Here is a 15,393-nt window from a genome sequence, read left to right on the forward strand (position 1 = left end):
TACCATATGAAACATAAAAATAGTCATATTTTGAATAATTACTTTCTTTTTCGTTCATTATGATAAAAGGATTTTTTTTTTCCTGATTAGTCTAGTACACATGTACCAACTAAATATGAATTGTTAATTAATTTGTTTTAAAAAAAGATTATCAGAACCGTCTCACATCCTATATTAAGCAACGAGTGACAAATAACTGTAATAACATGAAATTTGTCAAAAGAGTTGAAGTGCTTTGCATAGTAGCATTAAATTTAGATTTGCTAGGACTATAAGTTATACTTTTTATTTTCTTTTATGACAATCTTTTCAAAAGTTAGAAGAAATGAGTTCATTGCAATTAATATTTTTATATTGGAAAAGTAGCAATTTTAGTCATTTAAGTTATTGCTTAAGTTTAATTTTTGTACTTGTATTATTGAATTAAGTATATTTAACCTGTAATTAAATTAAATATATCATTTTAGTCCTTGAATTTAATTTGAAGCTAACACCGTACTTAAGCTTTTAATTTTTTTATTGCTTTGTAAATTTTTAGATAAAGATATTATTTAATTAATTGGAGGAACCAACTAGAACCAAGTAAGACCACACTTCCGATTCTCCTTCTCCAACCATTCTCGCTTTCTCAAAAGTAGTCAAAAGCTTTGAAACTTTGTTTGTCAATTAAAGTGGGTTTATATGCTACAATTGCCAGTTTTCATGGCCTCAAATCAACAATTGAAACTTTTATCCCTGCATTTCTTATTATTTATACGTCATACATGTGAATTTTTGATATGCCCGTTTGCAGTTGTTTGTGATTCAATTTCTTCTTATATTTTTTATTCATTTATAGAGATTTGAGTGTTTTGAATCCAAACCATTTCGTAGATCATCCAAGAAAAGATACGCAAAGAAGTTTAACAATATTACTTTATTTATTTATTTATTTATTTTTACCTGCAAAAAGAATTGTTTTTCTTGCAAGTTGCAAAAAGAACACAAAAGCTAACGTTATTACTTCAAGTTAGATTTAAAGACCAAATTGGTATACATTATTTAATTAAAGATTAAATATACTTAGTCTAACAATACAAGGACTAAAATCAAATTAGATAATAATTGAGGTATTAAAATTACTATATTTCATTTTTGTATTATGCAATAGGTTAACCCAGATTCTGATGTGATAGTATCGCAGTTTAATTGCTCGTATCAAATATTCCTGATAGCATCCGCACATGCAATTGTTCAAAATTATATACAACACAACTTTCATTTTTTAAGAGAATACTCCAATAAATAAAACTTCACAATTTCAATCATAATATTACGCATTTAATTCCTTATTTTTTGAACTTCAAAGGCACTAGAATTTCAATCTTCTTCTCTCCTTTGCTACTGAATTTGCATCTTCTCCTTTTTTGTGATGTTTTTGTCACGACCTAATTCGTGAATCGTGATGGCACCTACACAGTCCCCCAAAGTAGGCGAACCATTCCCAAATCATTTTAGTCATTTATAAGAATTATGCGGAAATAAACAATAATTTAGCTAACAGATTCGAATCATATAGATAATAAATGCGGAAGTAATAACAACCCCAAAATCTGGTCTGGACTAGTACAAGAGTCACTATTTCGAGATACAAGTCTGATATGAAGTAAAAATCTCAAGTATAACAATATTGTCTCAAGAATACAAAATAAACAGTTATATACAAAGGAAGAGTCTCCGGGTTGCGAATCTAGCCAAAGAAAGCTCACCCTGGAATCTCTGTCAAGTAGACTCGGATCACTCTTGACGACAGGAACTGAAACTAGTAACAAACTCTGCACTTAAAAGAAGAGTACAGTAAGAGTAGCGTTAGTACAAACAACACATACTGAGTAAGCATCATAGGCCGACTAAGATTAGTTCAAGCATATAAGCATAAAATCAACAAGATAAGCAGGTAAGCAGATAATACTTAAACCAAGTCACAGAATATCCCATAACTGAATCACCACCTAAGATAAAGCTTCTAAACCACAAGTCTGTCTTATCACAATAATCTCCATCGATAATCGCAACCCAAGTTCTGACCTAAGCAGAGTCACTACCCAGCAATCTAACTCAGTCAGTAATCCGATCCATGCCACCATAGTAATACGAACCGACCATACCAAATCAGAAATAAAGAGTCGTATGATGATGTATGATAATATGTAATGATGTGCAATGCAATACACTACCAAATATCTCAAACCTGTACACACATGCTAATGGTATTGTTTACCTAATAGTCATGATCCATGGGGGACCCATGAAGTGCATGTACCCCTCGCTCCAGAACATATCTCGAATCACGAGTCCACTCGCTCCGGAACAGACCTTGGATTACGAGTTCACAAATAGGTCACATCCTCACCCCCTGTCAAATGTGCCTTTTATACATATGTTATATGCAAGATGAGTATTTAAATTATGGTTTAAGTCTAGAACCCAAGATGAATCACCAACTCAAAAGTAAGCATAATAAATCAATGAAATCAAATGCCAATGAAAATGCAAGTCACAATGCCACACGCCATATCAGGACTTAGATAAAACGGTTCAACCATAAAATGAGTCATACAATCCATCTCAATCAACATAAAGAGTCTATGACACCCTTGACTTCCAAATATAGCAAGTACACCTCACAACTAAGTCTTATGTCACCAAAAGTGCTCCATTTTCTCATGTATCATCATCAGCACCAAGTCATAATTCACTATCAATATACATGTGAAATGAGAATGTATGTCATGCATGATATCTTCATCAACAGTAAATCATTAGCAAGATTTCAACCGTGTATCATCATAATTATACAACACGATTCAGGCCTAATCTTATTATCCCTTCTTTCTCCGATGATAAATGGCACAACAAGAGAGAAATGAGTGCAACATGTATCATAACACAACAATTAAGGCAACAAACCTAATCATAATAACAGGGCAACAAGCCACAATTAACATCAACCAACCTAATAGAATTCCATCCCAAATCACCACAGTATGAATACAAATACACCCTCACAATGCGTAAATAATGACGACAAGCCCACCTAGTCAGAAGTCATACCAACCTAGGTAATATCCAACTAGACATCATGTCTGAAGACCTAATCATCTATCTCCCGTCAATTCTACACAATATATACGTTCCGCTAATCAAAGTCTAATGAAGATAAGCCGTAACCTACCTCGATGCTGATACCTTGGAATGATTAACGTCTATCAAGTACGAATTCTATGTTAGAAAATAAATCTAAGGATACCTATAATGCCATAGTTTTATTCAAAACCCAAAAATGTACCCAAAATAGCCAAATCCGAGCCACAAGGGTAAAACTATAATTTCATTGAAAGATAGGGTTCAATATAGTCAAAATAGTACTCTACTAGTCTATACGAGTCCAATGATACCCATATTGCTATACTTTAATTTGAAATCTAAAACGAACCCAAAAAGGTAACCCCAAGCCTGCAAGGGCAAAATTGAAATTTTATTTCAAAAATAGTTTACCCATAGCTTAATTAGTCTAGATCCAAAAAACCCACTAAAAAATCCATCATCTTGACCTTCAAAACCAAGATTTATCATTTTTCAACTTTTTGGTTCAAAACCCCAATTTTTCCCAATCAAACTCAGATAAAGTCGATAACCGATGAAAATAAACTTGAGGAAACATCAAAATAAAGGCTAGATACTTACCCACTCGTTAAGATGAGAACAACGTAGTGAAAATCACCTTAAACAAAGCTCTATAACTCAGATATGCCCAAATACGAAATTAACGTAGTTTGATTTTTTATACACAAATATTTCCGCTACAGCAAACCAAAAGTCCCCTACAGTGGACCCACCTGGTACAGCCACAGATGTCTGCGCTAAAATGACCATAACTTCCTCATACGAACGCGAAATGTGACGATTCTTTTTGCTAAAGCTTCGTAATTACGATAGGATCTAACGGTTCAATCGAAACACAAAAAAAGGTCGTTTGATCAATGTGGTACCCTTTATGGTGAAAGATATTATGACGAAACATCGAATACGAGCGCGACACAACCCAAATCAATTTGAAACCCACCGGAATCTCACCAAAACTTGCGGACAAGTCCAAAATCATTATATGAACTTGTTGGAACTTTCAAAACATTGACACCAGATCATCTTAACCCGATGTTGACCGTGATCAACTCTAACTCTTTAACTTAACTAGTTTCTCCACCAATGGCTCAAATCACACGCAAACCCTTCAAGAACCAAACCAATGACTCTACTAAGTCATGAACCACATTTCAAACCTAATGGAACCTTCGGAATTCAATTACGGGCATATTTACCCAAAAGTCAACTATTGGTCAAAGGTTTTTCACTTTAAGATTATAGATTCCACAAGTCCTACTAGAACTCTCCCGATAACCTCGGGAACGATGTCGCCCATCCCCGCGGGTCAAAATCATACTAACAGGACTCAGGGAAGGGCCATCTAGGGTAAATGGGTCAAAAGTGCAATAACGACCAAATGGGTCGTTACATTTTTGCAGAGAATAGAATAGAAGGAAAGTTAGAGCTGGAGGTTTAAAATTCTAAATCCGTAAATGTTGTTAAGTTGAATGAGTGTTGTTGCAATAACTTAAAAGCATCCCAGGAAACTAAATGTGAAACTTGATCTCATTTGCTGAAGATCTGAAGTGATTGTCATCGGATTTTATTAATTATGGTGGGTTACATATTTGTGTATATCACCTTGTATATATCTGTATTCCTTTGTATGTCTTTATATATTATTCATGTTTTTTCGGGTATCTCTTGTATATCTGTGCATATTCTTTAAAAGTAATATGTTATATACACAATATAAATACCTGATATGCATTGTCGCAGTGATGTGTTCTAAGTCTTAATTTTGACTTCATACCTGTCTATATCAAATCAAATCTTTCTCAAATTTTGCATGCAGCCTCGTCTAGATAATCTAAAGAATTTTCTAGAAACTCGCTCAAAAAATATCAAGAAACTTATTCTTAGATGAAAATGTAGAATCACTCTCAAACAGAAAATGTGTCGAAAATGGGACTTTCTAGCGGCTAGCCATTTTTCCGAAACAAAAAGCTACCTTGAGAAATTATATGTTATTAAGTGAAATTAGGTTAGTCTATACATTTATATCCATTTTTGAGAAATTTGGCTATAGAATGCACATTTATATGGGCTACACTTTCTAACTTTAATCTTTGGTAAAAATGCTGATAATAAATAGTACTCCCTCCATTTCAATGTGTTTGTCTTACTTTTCTTTTTAGTCCGTTTAAGAAAAAATATCTCTTTCCTTTTTTGGAAATTCCTTAATTCCAACTTTATACATGGCATCTTTAAGACCACAAGATTAAAGCTCATTTTGGTACATTCTACATATTTTAGTTTAAGACCAAAAAATTCAAAAGTCTTCTTCACTTTCTTAAATTTCGTGTCAAATCATAACCAAACAAATAAATCAAAACGGATGGAGTAGTAGTATATGTGTCAACTTTCATGGATGTGGGTGTGCCCAATATCATGGGCTCAAGGATATTGTAACCAATTGGGCTAAGGTTTTGAACAGTCCAAATAGTTAAGGAAAATTTACATGGCATAACTAACTCTAAGAGGTATTTATGATTAGTAGCTACATTTTAAATTAATTACCTAATATAGCTATATTATGTCTTTAATTATCTATCATAGCTAATTACTATGTTTCTACTATATTAGAAGCATGAGTTTGGAGGTGGTTTCGTCGTCCACCTCTAACTCATGTAAAAAAAAAAAAAAAAAAAGAAGTGGACCCCATATTAAAAAGTCATGGAATAAAAAATAAAAAAAGTGGATCCCATATTAAAAAATCAAGCAATATAAAAAAAAACGTAGACCCCATATTAAAAAATCAAGCAATATTCATGTAATTTCCAAAGTATCCCCCATTAAGTCAATAATGGTGGGTTCATTCAGCTGGGTTTCTATACCACGCGCTGCATTTGCAGTATTTTTGAATGACTGTCCAAAAAAAAGTGGCCCCCATTAAACTTTAATGTGGCAGTCTCTTACTTATCTCTCCCTCCAATCTCCATAGCTTTTTTAGTACTCCTGTAGTACTAATATTCAATAGACAGAGAAAGCACGGGTAAGGATTAATTTTTCAAAAGTAGTTCTGAATATATTATTATCCAGCTTCATTTTTTAAAAGTTACTATTACAACTGATTACATTTTGTAGTTTCATGGGTGATATTTTACCTCACCAACTGTAATTCTATAATCAAATTAATTGAATATTGTTACAGCTGATAAAATAAATTACTCGGATGTTTATTGCAGTACTTTTTAATATCCTAAAAAGAAACTAAGATGGGTATTACATTCTCAAAAGGCATTTTCCAATGTCTTAAGTTTCTAATTATATACAGAGCACCATAATAGCCAAAATAATTTATTAGTACATACTTATGATAGGTTAAGTAAAAAAAAGGATAGAAATCTTATACTGCATCTATGTCCATGTTATATGACACAATATACATAATCACCATATATATAAAAAGTTTCATGTTTTAGCCTAGGGGAATGGTAGTTCAAGTGACGTTTCCGTAGTTAGAAGTAGTTAAAAATTCAATAAGTTTTGAAATTCTTGTTCAAATTTGATTAACGCATAGTTTAAAAAGTGTCTACTAGCCTTTTTCTTAAATAAAGTCATATAAACTGAAACAAAGAAACAATATCATGGCACAAATTATTGAACCCGTGCTCCCAAAATTTCTATCTTTACATACGTGACTTTCAAGAAATGTTGTAGAATATATCAATTCTTTTTATAATTGCATAAAAATAAAATTATAAATATATGTTGGGCCCGTGCTGGCACAGACTCTGGTATCTAGTATTCATATACAAAGACAAAAAATACTACTACCACTTAGTTCATTCCCACACACAATTCTCTCTCTCTCTCTCTCTCTCTCTCTCTCTCTCTCTCTCTCTCTCTCTCTCTCTCTCTCTCTTTCTAATTATATTTTTCTTGTTTCATCTTCGTTATTACAACTTACAGAACACCAGACACAAACACAAAAGTCAATAAAAAAAAAAAATCTGAAAAGCTTCAGTGATAGCCATGGAAACGTCTTCAGTCCCCTTCTCTTACCATCTTTTCCCCTAAATCCATCAATCTTTCTTGTTCTACTTCTCGTAAATTTGTCAAGTTTTTCGTCTTTTAAAAGTATGCTCATCTTTGCTGCTGGCAACATTTGCATCTGCCGCCAATATATCCACCAACATCGCCAGAAAAGTATATTCAACGACGAATTGGTGGTTTTCGAGTCTATTTTTGCAGATAAGGAGCTCAAGAAGGTAGTTTAAAACAATTATTTACTTAATTTTTAAAATTATCAGGAAATCGATTAGCAAGCATTTGACTCCATTTAATTCAAGAAGTCTGATTAATTAAAAGAATTAATTATTTTATCCCTCAATTCTGCATATCCAGTGTGCATTTGTACAAATTCATTGGAGTCAATCATAATTAATCAAGTGTTTAATTGTGATTAATTCCATAAATTGTTTATTATGAGGTTAATTGTGGCTACAATTGGAATAATCAATTGTTGGCTAATTTTGGCCTCAATTGAAATAGCTAATTTTCATGGTTCTAGTCAATTAGGGTCATTATTACAAAATTAGCCTTTAATTGCTTTATTTGGTTAACCCTGGCCTTAATTGAAATTGCCAAATTGATGGCTTAAGTTAATGAGGTCATTATTGCAAAACAAGTCTTTAATTGTTTGATTGGGCTAATTATGGCCATAATTGAAATAACTAATTTCATGGTTTAAAGTTAATTAAGGCTATATTTGTAACTTAAGTCTATTTGCATAATTAACGACACTTATTAGTTTGTTTAATTGGTTAATTAATCATGTTTGACTATAATTGAGGGGTTTAAATTAATTGGCTTTCTCAATTATGGCCATTTTATTAAAAAAAACTTTGTGTTTTGCTCATGTGCATACACATGCATATACATGTGTATATCGTGTATACACGAATTAAACCCCCCCCCCCCCCCTCCCACCCCACCCACCTTTATTCTGGCCAGGCCCAATCCACATGTGGACTGACCAGGCCCACTTCGCCATTAAAAGGCGGTAACACCCCTTTCTCCTCTCATTTTAGTCATACCAAATGAACCCTTAAGAGTTTCCCCTCTCAAAGATAGGAAACCTAAGCCTCCACCCTCCCCTTCCCTCTCTCCTCACGTCATCTGTACTAGAAAGAGCAAAAAAGAGGATACCACGTCGAGCTTTTTTAGTGTATGCATGGCTGAAAGTGGCAAGAGCATTAATTGCTCTGCCACTTTCTACCCGTTTCCACCTATACCCAAACCTAAACATGGTATTATCTTCTCTCTCTTTACTTTTTCTGCTTTACAACGCTCAAATCCTGAATGTGTATTATCTTACCTTCCTTTGAATCCTCTATATTCATTGGCTCGTGAATAACCAAACATATCAATCTAGTTCTTGGTCACATCTGACCGTTTACAAGTTTCGTTGGTTGAATCTCTACCCTTGAATGAGAGGTGAAGAACCAATTCTCACAAATTAGCATTTGTCATCGGTTCAAGCTAGGGTTTGAGAATTTTTTGGGGTTCTTTAAATAGAACCCCCAAATCACATTATTTGAGATGGGAGAACACATAATATCCTTGCATATTCACATAAAAACTCAAATACATAGGGATTTAGTATTAAATTGCTGAAACCTTTAATTTTTGAGTGAGTTTAGTTTTAAAAAAGATTTTAAATTCTTGTTTGTGTGGCCGAGGTGATTTGGGAGCAAGAAGGGTTCTCCAACTCCGTTCTCGATCAGGCTGTGCAACTAAAAGTTAATTGTCCATCCTTTCTTTAATTTTCTATATTTATTTGCTTTTATATGCTTCTTCTTATCTGATTATGTGTTTATATCTTAGATTAGCTTAAGTTAAATTAGTTAATTAGGCCTTATGCTATTTTGTGTGCTTTGTTTACATAGTTTAGTGCTAGTTAAGGCTAATTTAGTTCATAATCATGTTTTTGCCCCTGTTTAGTATAGCAGTGTAGCCTCTATTATGCATTCTCGTTTTAGATGCTCTATCTAGCTTGCGTGCACTAAGTCTTCATGCTTACTTAGTTGGTTGCTATGCCCAGTTGCTGTTATAGTTTGAGTCTGCTTGGCGATAAGCATGTAGTTGATGCATTTGAATTTGTATAATTAGGCAGTTCATATCCCTTTAGTATGGTTCATGTGGATTAGTTTGTTTTTTATTTGAATATATATGCCAAGGATATACATGGTTCATCTTAAAGCTTGGGTTGAAAATGTTCATGTTTATGCTATGATTAGTGCTACATTAGTTTAATGAGGTTGTTTGAGATTCACAAACTTGATTTAAGGCTTATAAGGTCTAAATGACTTAGTATCATTGGTTTAAGTATTAATTTAGATCAAAAGGGGGCTTTTAGTTGATTGTATGCATAAAACCTCTTTCTCATGGTCTGATTTGTACTCATAATACATTTAGGTCATGTAAAATGTTTGGTATAATCACTAGAAATGATAGGATAAAGTCTAAACTAAAAGATCATTTTAGGAAAGTTGGTTGAATAAAGGAAGAATGATTAGGCTAAGTTTCACATCAAGTTTAGTTAGTTACTTTAGTTTTGATATACATGATCAGATTGGAAATAAAGAGAGTTGTGAACTGTTTTGGCCTTTCCTTGTGATTTTAATGATTAGAGGATCCTATTAGTATGTTTTCTGTGCCTTGTTGTTATATGAATGCCTTGATCCTTCGAAAATACCTGAAGTTATGTTAATTTGTGATCTTCTTGTATGGTTGTTCCTTTATGACAAAGCTTGATAAAGTCCCTCCCCTTTATCCCCTTTCAAGTAAAGTTTGAACTTGTGCCACCCCGATTCCTTCTTCCCTTGCTTGAAGTTCATTGCTGAATGGTCTACGTGTTTGCCTTTTACTTCCTTCATCACTTGCATGAGCATGTTGCATGAATAGGCCTGCATATATACGGGATATACAAAATAAACCCAGTCAGTATACACCCATGTGTATATGGGATGCTATATGTTGTATATCGACTCTAATTATTTGTTAAGTGGGACTTTGAAACTGTTCTTGGGCTTATTTACTTTTTTTTACCATCTTAAACAGGAAATTGAGCCTGCTTTACCTTTATTTTGTTGTTGTGATGTATTTTGGGCCTGGTGAGACTTTATTTATTTATTTTAAGACATTTGGGCTCGCTCTGTGTTTCTCTCATTATTTGACATGTCTTGGGCTTGTTACTTCTAAGATTGTGAATCATGTTGGGTTTCATCTTGTTTGTTATTTTACAAATTATCATAACCTATATATATTCAATATACCTATCTGCGTACATGATTTATTTGGTTTTGTTTTGATTTATTTGGTTTTGTTTTACTTTATGATTCTTTTTAATTTAGATAAAATGAATATGGATGCCCTCTAACCATATTCCCTTTTTCCCCTCTCCTTGTTTGCATGTGATTCCCCGTGGACCATTTGGGCCATTGCAAATCTCGTATAAACCTATTGAGCCTAAGGCCCAACCTCCTTTCTTTGATCAAGTCCGTAAGAAATAATGAAAGGGAAGCTAATATTGCTTGAAGGCTCAATTATGGGTGAAAATAGTTAACTGGTGGGCTTAGGTAGGCCCACCAGCCTAACCCTTCTCTTTTCATTTATCTTTTATGGGATGTAAATGTATTTGCAACAAACATATGTGAATATTGAAACACTATGGATGTTAGAACTTAGAAAAATACTTAGTATTATTAGGAATGTCGCCCAAACTATTTTCTAAATGTAGCTAAGTATTCCCCTTGCATGAAATCGACATCAAATTGTATTTTTAAACTGGTTTAATAACTCGATGTACAACAAACAATTTCAATGAGCTAAATGATGAATTTGGGGCTTCCACCCTTGGTATAATTCTTGATATAAAATGGATAAAAACGGAAGTAAGTCTTGGGCCTGAAGACCATAAAAGGTTTCTTTTAAAGTAAAAACAAGACTATCTGATTTTTGCTATAAACTGGACTGAATCGGAAAAGGTGAAATTACGGACTATTTTCGGATTACAACTTGGGCTGAATTTTGAGAAAAGGAGTAGATGTGAAAGGCCCAATTTTCAGAATGAGAAAATGGACTCATTTGTTTTAACTTGGTCAATTTTTTAAGAGAAGTAAAACAAAGTATTTTTTGGGCCTAAAGTCCAAACTTGTGGATTAAAAACAAGAAGAGATATACTTGGGCCGACTCAAGAGTAAGATGACTTTAGAAAGTTGGAATGTAGTTGATTATGAGCTTCAATGAATCAAAATGGACTTAATAAAACCTTCAATTTCCTATTGTATACTTATATTATAAATGGGTGATATACTCCATACTTTCTTATATATTTGTAAATAAAACCTATAAGAACTAAACTCATCTCATTAGGACAAAAAATATTAGTGACTTTACTTGGGAGAAATCTTGAGTGTGTCTTGGTCCGGAAATGAAGTGGGTTGAACACTTATACGGATTTTTGAAACCAAAACCCCCTTTCCTAAGGGGACATTTTGTCAAAATTTTGAATTTATGATAAGTATGACATTTTGCGATAAAATAAACACCCTTCAGAAAATAATTACATTAATCACACATTGAAGCTCATAGGTCAACCGTATTCTACGGATCTTTAATACTAGGGTGCTTAAAACCTTCCATAGGAGATCACCAGAACCCTTACCTCGAACTTTGGTCTAAAAAGGATTTTTCTCTTGTTTGATAAACTCTTTTAACCCGGTTTTCCTAATTTCCCTTTAAATAAATTAGATGGCGACTCTAAAAATACAAAAATTCATTTAGAGCACCAACAACCTCTTAGTAGCTTTTATGCGCCTGCGTTAGAGTGAACCATAATAGATGGCGACTCTGCTGGGGATCTTTCTAGGTTCTAACCATAAATGTTTCAATATAATGTGATTTAAATTGTAATTATTTGCTTAAGTTTTTACTTTTTTGCAATTATGAACTGTCATTCATTTCAAATCATAAATTTCGCCACTCCTGGCAAAAAACATGGTTTCAAAGGGGATACGCAGGATCGCGGTCTAGCCTTTACTAAAAAACTCAAACACCCTTCTTTGGAACACGTTGAACGCAGAGTTGGTGTGCAGTCACCCAACAGCTGACAACAGTTCACCCCGAGTAATCCGTTCGGGTCCAACATCAATTCGAAAGTGTCCACTCTTGCATAAGCCTAAGTTAGAGCCAAACCAAATCCAAAGATGAACTAGATTGGGTTGGGATATTTGAGGCGTATCTAAGCCCGTTAGGAAGACTACCCCGTGTCTATGACCCAAAAAACACCGCATCTCATTTATGTGCTAATTGGAAACATGTAATGTGCCTATGTGCTAAACCATTGCTTATGCGGGAGAGGGGGGCGGGGGGAAATTAACCTTAGCTTTGTTTTATAGATATCTATCGATTTGGAATTTGATATGGTAATTGACACATTGGAGTTGCCTTATATATGGTGGGGCCAAATGACTCAAGAAGAAATGAAGGATATTTCTTGCCATCTAGGCAACCTAACCTCGATAAGGGTTTTAAGGAACTAATAGAGCTAATCACCGGGTTTTGGGACCGAGATAGAATGGTTTTTCACTTTGAGGATAATATAGAAATGACCCCGACTTTGAAGAAACCCGACAAAAATGTCCTAATCCCAGAAAAGCCTACCTACCCCCAAATACTCAAAATACTTTCCCTATCCCATGCCAATTGGGCACATGGCCCAACCATACCCTTTAGAGAGTTGTACAAACGGTTCGGTAACCCGAGCGGATTTGTGGAACACCTGGGCGAGTTCGAAACCTATGCCAAATGGTTAGCCACCCGACCCTTAGCCTTTGCCATCAGCTTCTTAAGACTTATGGTCTTTCCCAAAGATTGGTCTTTAGCCATAGATACCCGAGTCATCGCAGTCACGCATTCCATCTTCTACGGTATAACTTGTCAAGAAGACACAAAATATTTTCACCTAACCCCCATCATCCTGGAAGATATGTATCGAGCCCTAAGCCTTTGTAGAAACCACAATAAATACTTCCAAGGATGAAACACACTCCTATAATAGTGGATCCTCAAACACTTGATCAAAGTCAGGGGTAACCAATACTTGAGTAAGCCGGCAGAAAATGATGGCCTCTTTAACTTCTGTCCAAGTTTTGGGGATCAGACTAAATAGAGTTGGACCTTCACTTTTTCTAGACTTAGGGAAGAAGGTGTTTAATGGATTTTTGATGACTTCGTGTTCGACACGATTGTAGTCAAGGGTAGAAAGTGTTTGTTCTTGCCGCTTATGGGAATTCAAGGGATTCGCCCTTATGTACCTTCTAGAGTCTTGAGGCAATTTGGGAGGACTCAAATCATGCCCAAGTTGGGAATATGGGGGATTTTATCATTGAATATGATGGTGATAGGACTCCGAGAGCCGGAGACTGTATGCGTGAGTGGAGTGGTCGCATAACTTGGCGTCCTAATACCTTAGCTCCCGATAGGTTTCATTCGGGTTATGAAGTGGAATATAAAGATTGGCTAAGGCCCGACTTATAAGGACTCTCCCTCCTAGGCCTATCTTTTACAGTCGTGTGCAAAATAAAGACTCCAAGCCCGAGATTCGAGCCCGTCCAATTCAGAGGAGAGCCGATGATTGGGATGCTAAGTATTTGGATAAGATCAAGCAAGATCAAGCTACCATAGCAAGCTTGAGACGGGAGCTGGAATTCACCCATGACTGTCTGATTGAGCTCAATGACCGGATGAAGAAGACCTTGGATGACATTGCCCCGATGAGCTTCATACAGAAGGGTTTCTTGATGGATGCCGCATTGACATCGGCCTACCTCCACATCCAGACTACCCTCCGAAAGGCAAAGAAGGCATGGGGATGGAGCTTATCATCGACTCCGAATGACAGATTCGTCGATTTATTTTTGTCTTTCATTTATCTTTTTGTACCCCTTCAAGAAAGAATAATATTAATGAAATTTATGATTATGGGGCAATGGTTTGGTACAAATGGCACATTTATGTTTCAAGCGGTTAGAAACCTTAAGAACGCGAGTAGTATATGTTTTAATATGTGCTTTGTTTGTTTCATATGTTTCATTTAAATGCTTGATTGATCTCGGGTACCGACCACTACCCAAAGAAAAATAAAGAAAAACACCAAAATAGTTACAAACCCTTATGTCACGACCCAACCCCGTAAGCCGTGACTAGTGCCCGAGCTGGACACTCGTATACACCTGTTAACTATAATCAATCCACAACTAAACATAATATGAAACTTACAAAAACAAAACGTCATCTCAGAACTATCACATATATATATCAAGGCAACCTGTCTCCTGAGGAGTTACAACCATCAACAGATAACATGGTACACAAGCCGACAAGGCTGTCATAACGTGTGGGAACAACTATATATACGCAAGCCGACAAGGCGCCACTACATACAACATCCCAAAATATACATATACGCAAGCCGATAATCCTACGAAAAGCGGGAACGTCCCAAGACATAAGTCATGCTAACACGATTTGGACAACATCTATATACAACCCACACATATGTCTCTGAGACCTCAAGAGTATCAACCGTGACATATGATGGGACGGAACCCCCGCCGTACCCCCGAATAAACATATACATATATCGGAAAGATGTGCGAAAATCCAGCTCGAACAACGGAGCACTCAAAACTGAGTAGAAGTCCTAAGCTGAAGGACCACCAAAGCGAGTATCTGTACCTGCGGGCATGAAACGCAGGCCACTCGAAGAAAGGGGGTCAGTACGAGATATGTACTGAGTATATAAAGCATAAAATACAATAAGGATGATCATAACGAAACGAGAGAGACAAGTATGATAATCAAGAAATCACGTACATGCCTTATGAAATAAAATCATGCATATCATTATCATGTACCGTGCCGCCCATTATGGGACTCGGTGAATAAAGTCGTGTACACATATACCGTACCACGCCCGTCGGGGATCGGTGAATAATCATATCATCATATCATCATATACCGTACCCGGCCCATCATGGGACTCGGTGAATAATCATATCATCATATCATTATATCATCATATAGCGTACCCGACCCTCTAGTGAAGGACTCGGTGGATAATGTAGTAAAATGTGCGTGATAACATACCCGGCCAGGGACTCGGTGAAAGATGTAATAACAGTATGCACGAGTAGA

The sequence above is a fragment of the Lycium ferocissimum genome, chromosome 12 (genome assembly GCF_029784015.1).
Source record: "Lycium ferocissimum isolate CSIRO_LF1 chromosome 12, AGI_CSIRO_Lferr_CH_V1, whole genome shotgun sequence".
Lineage (NCBI taxonomy): Eukaryota > Viridiplantae > Streptophyta > Magnoliopsida > Solanales > Solanaceae > Lycium > Lycium ferocissimum.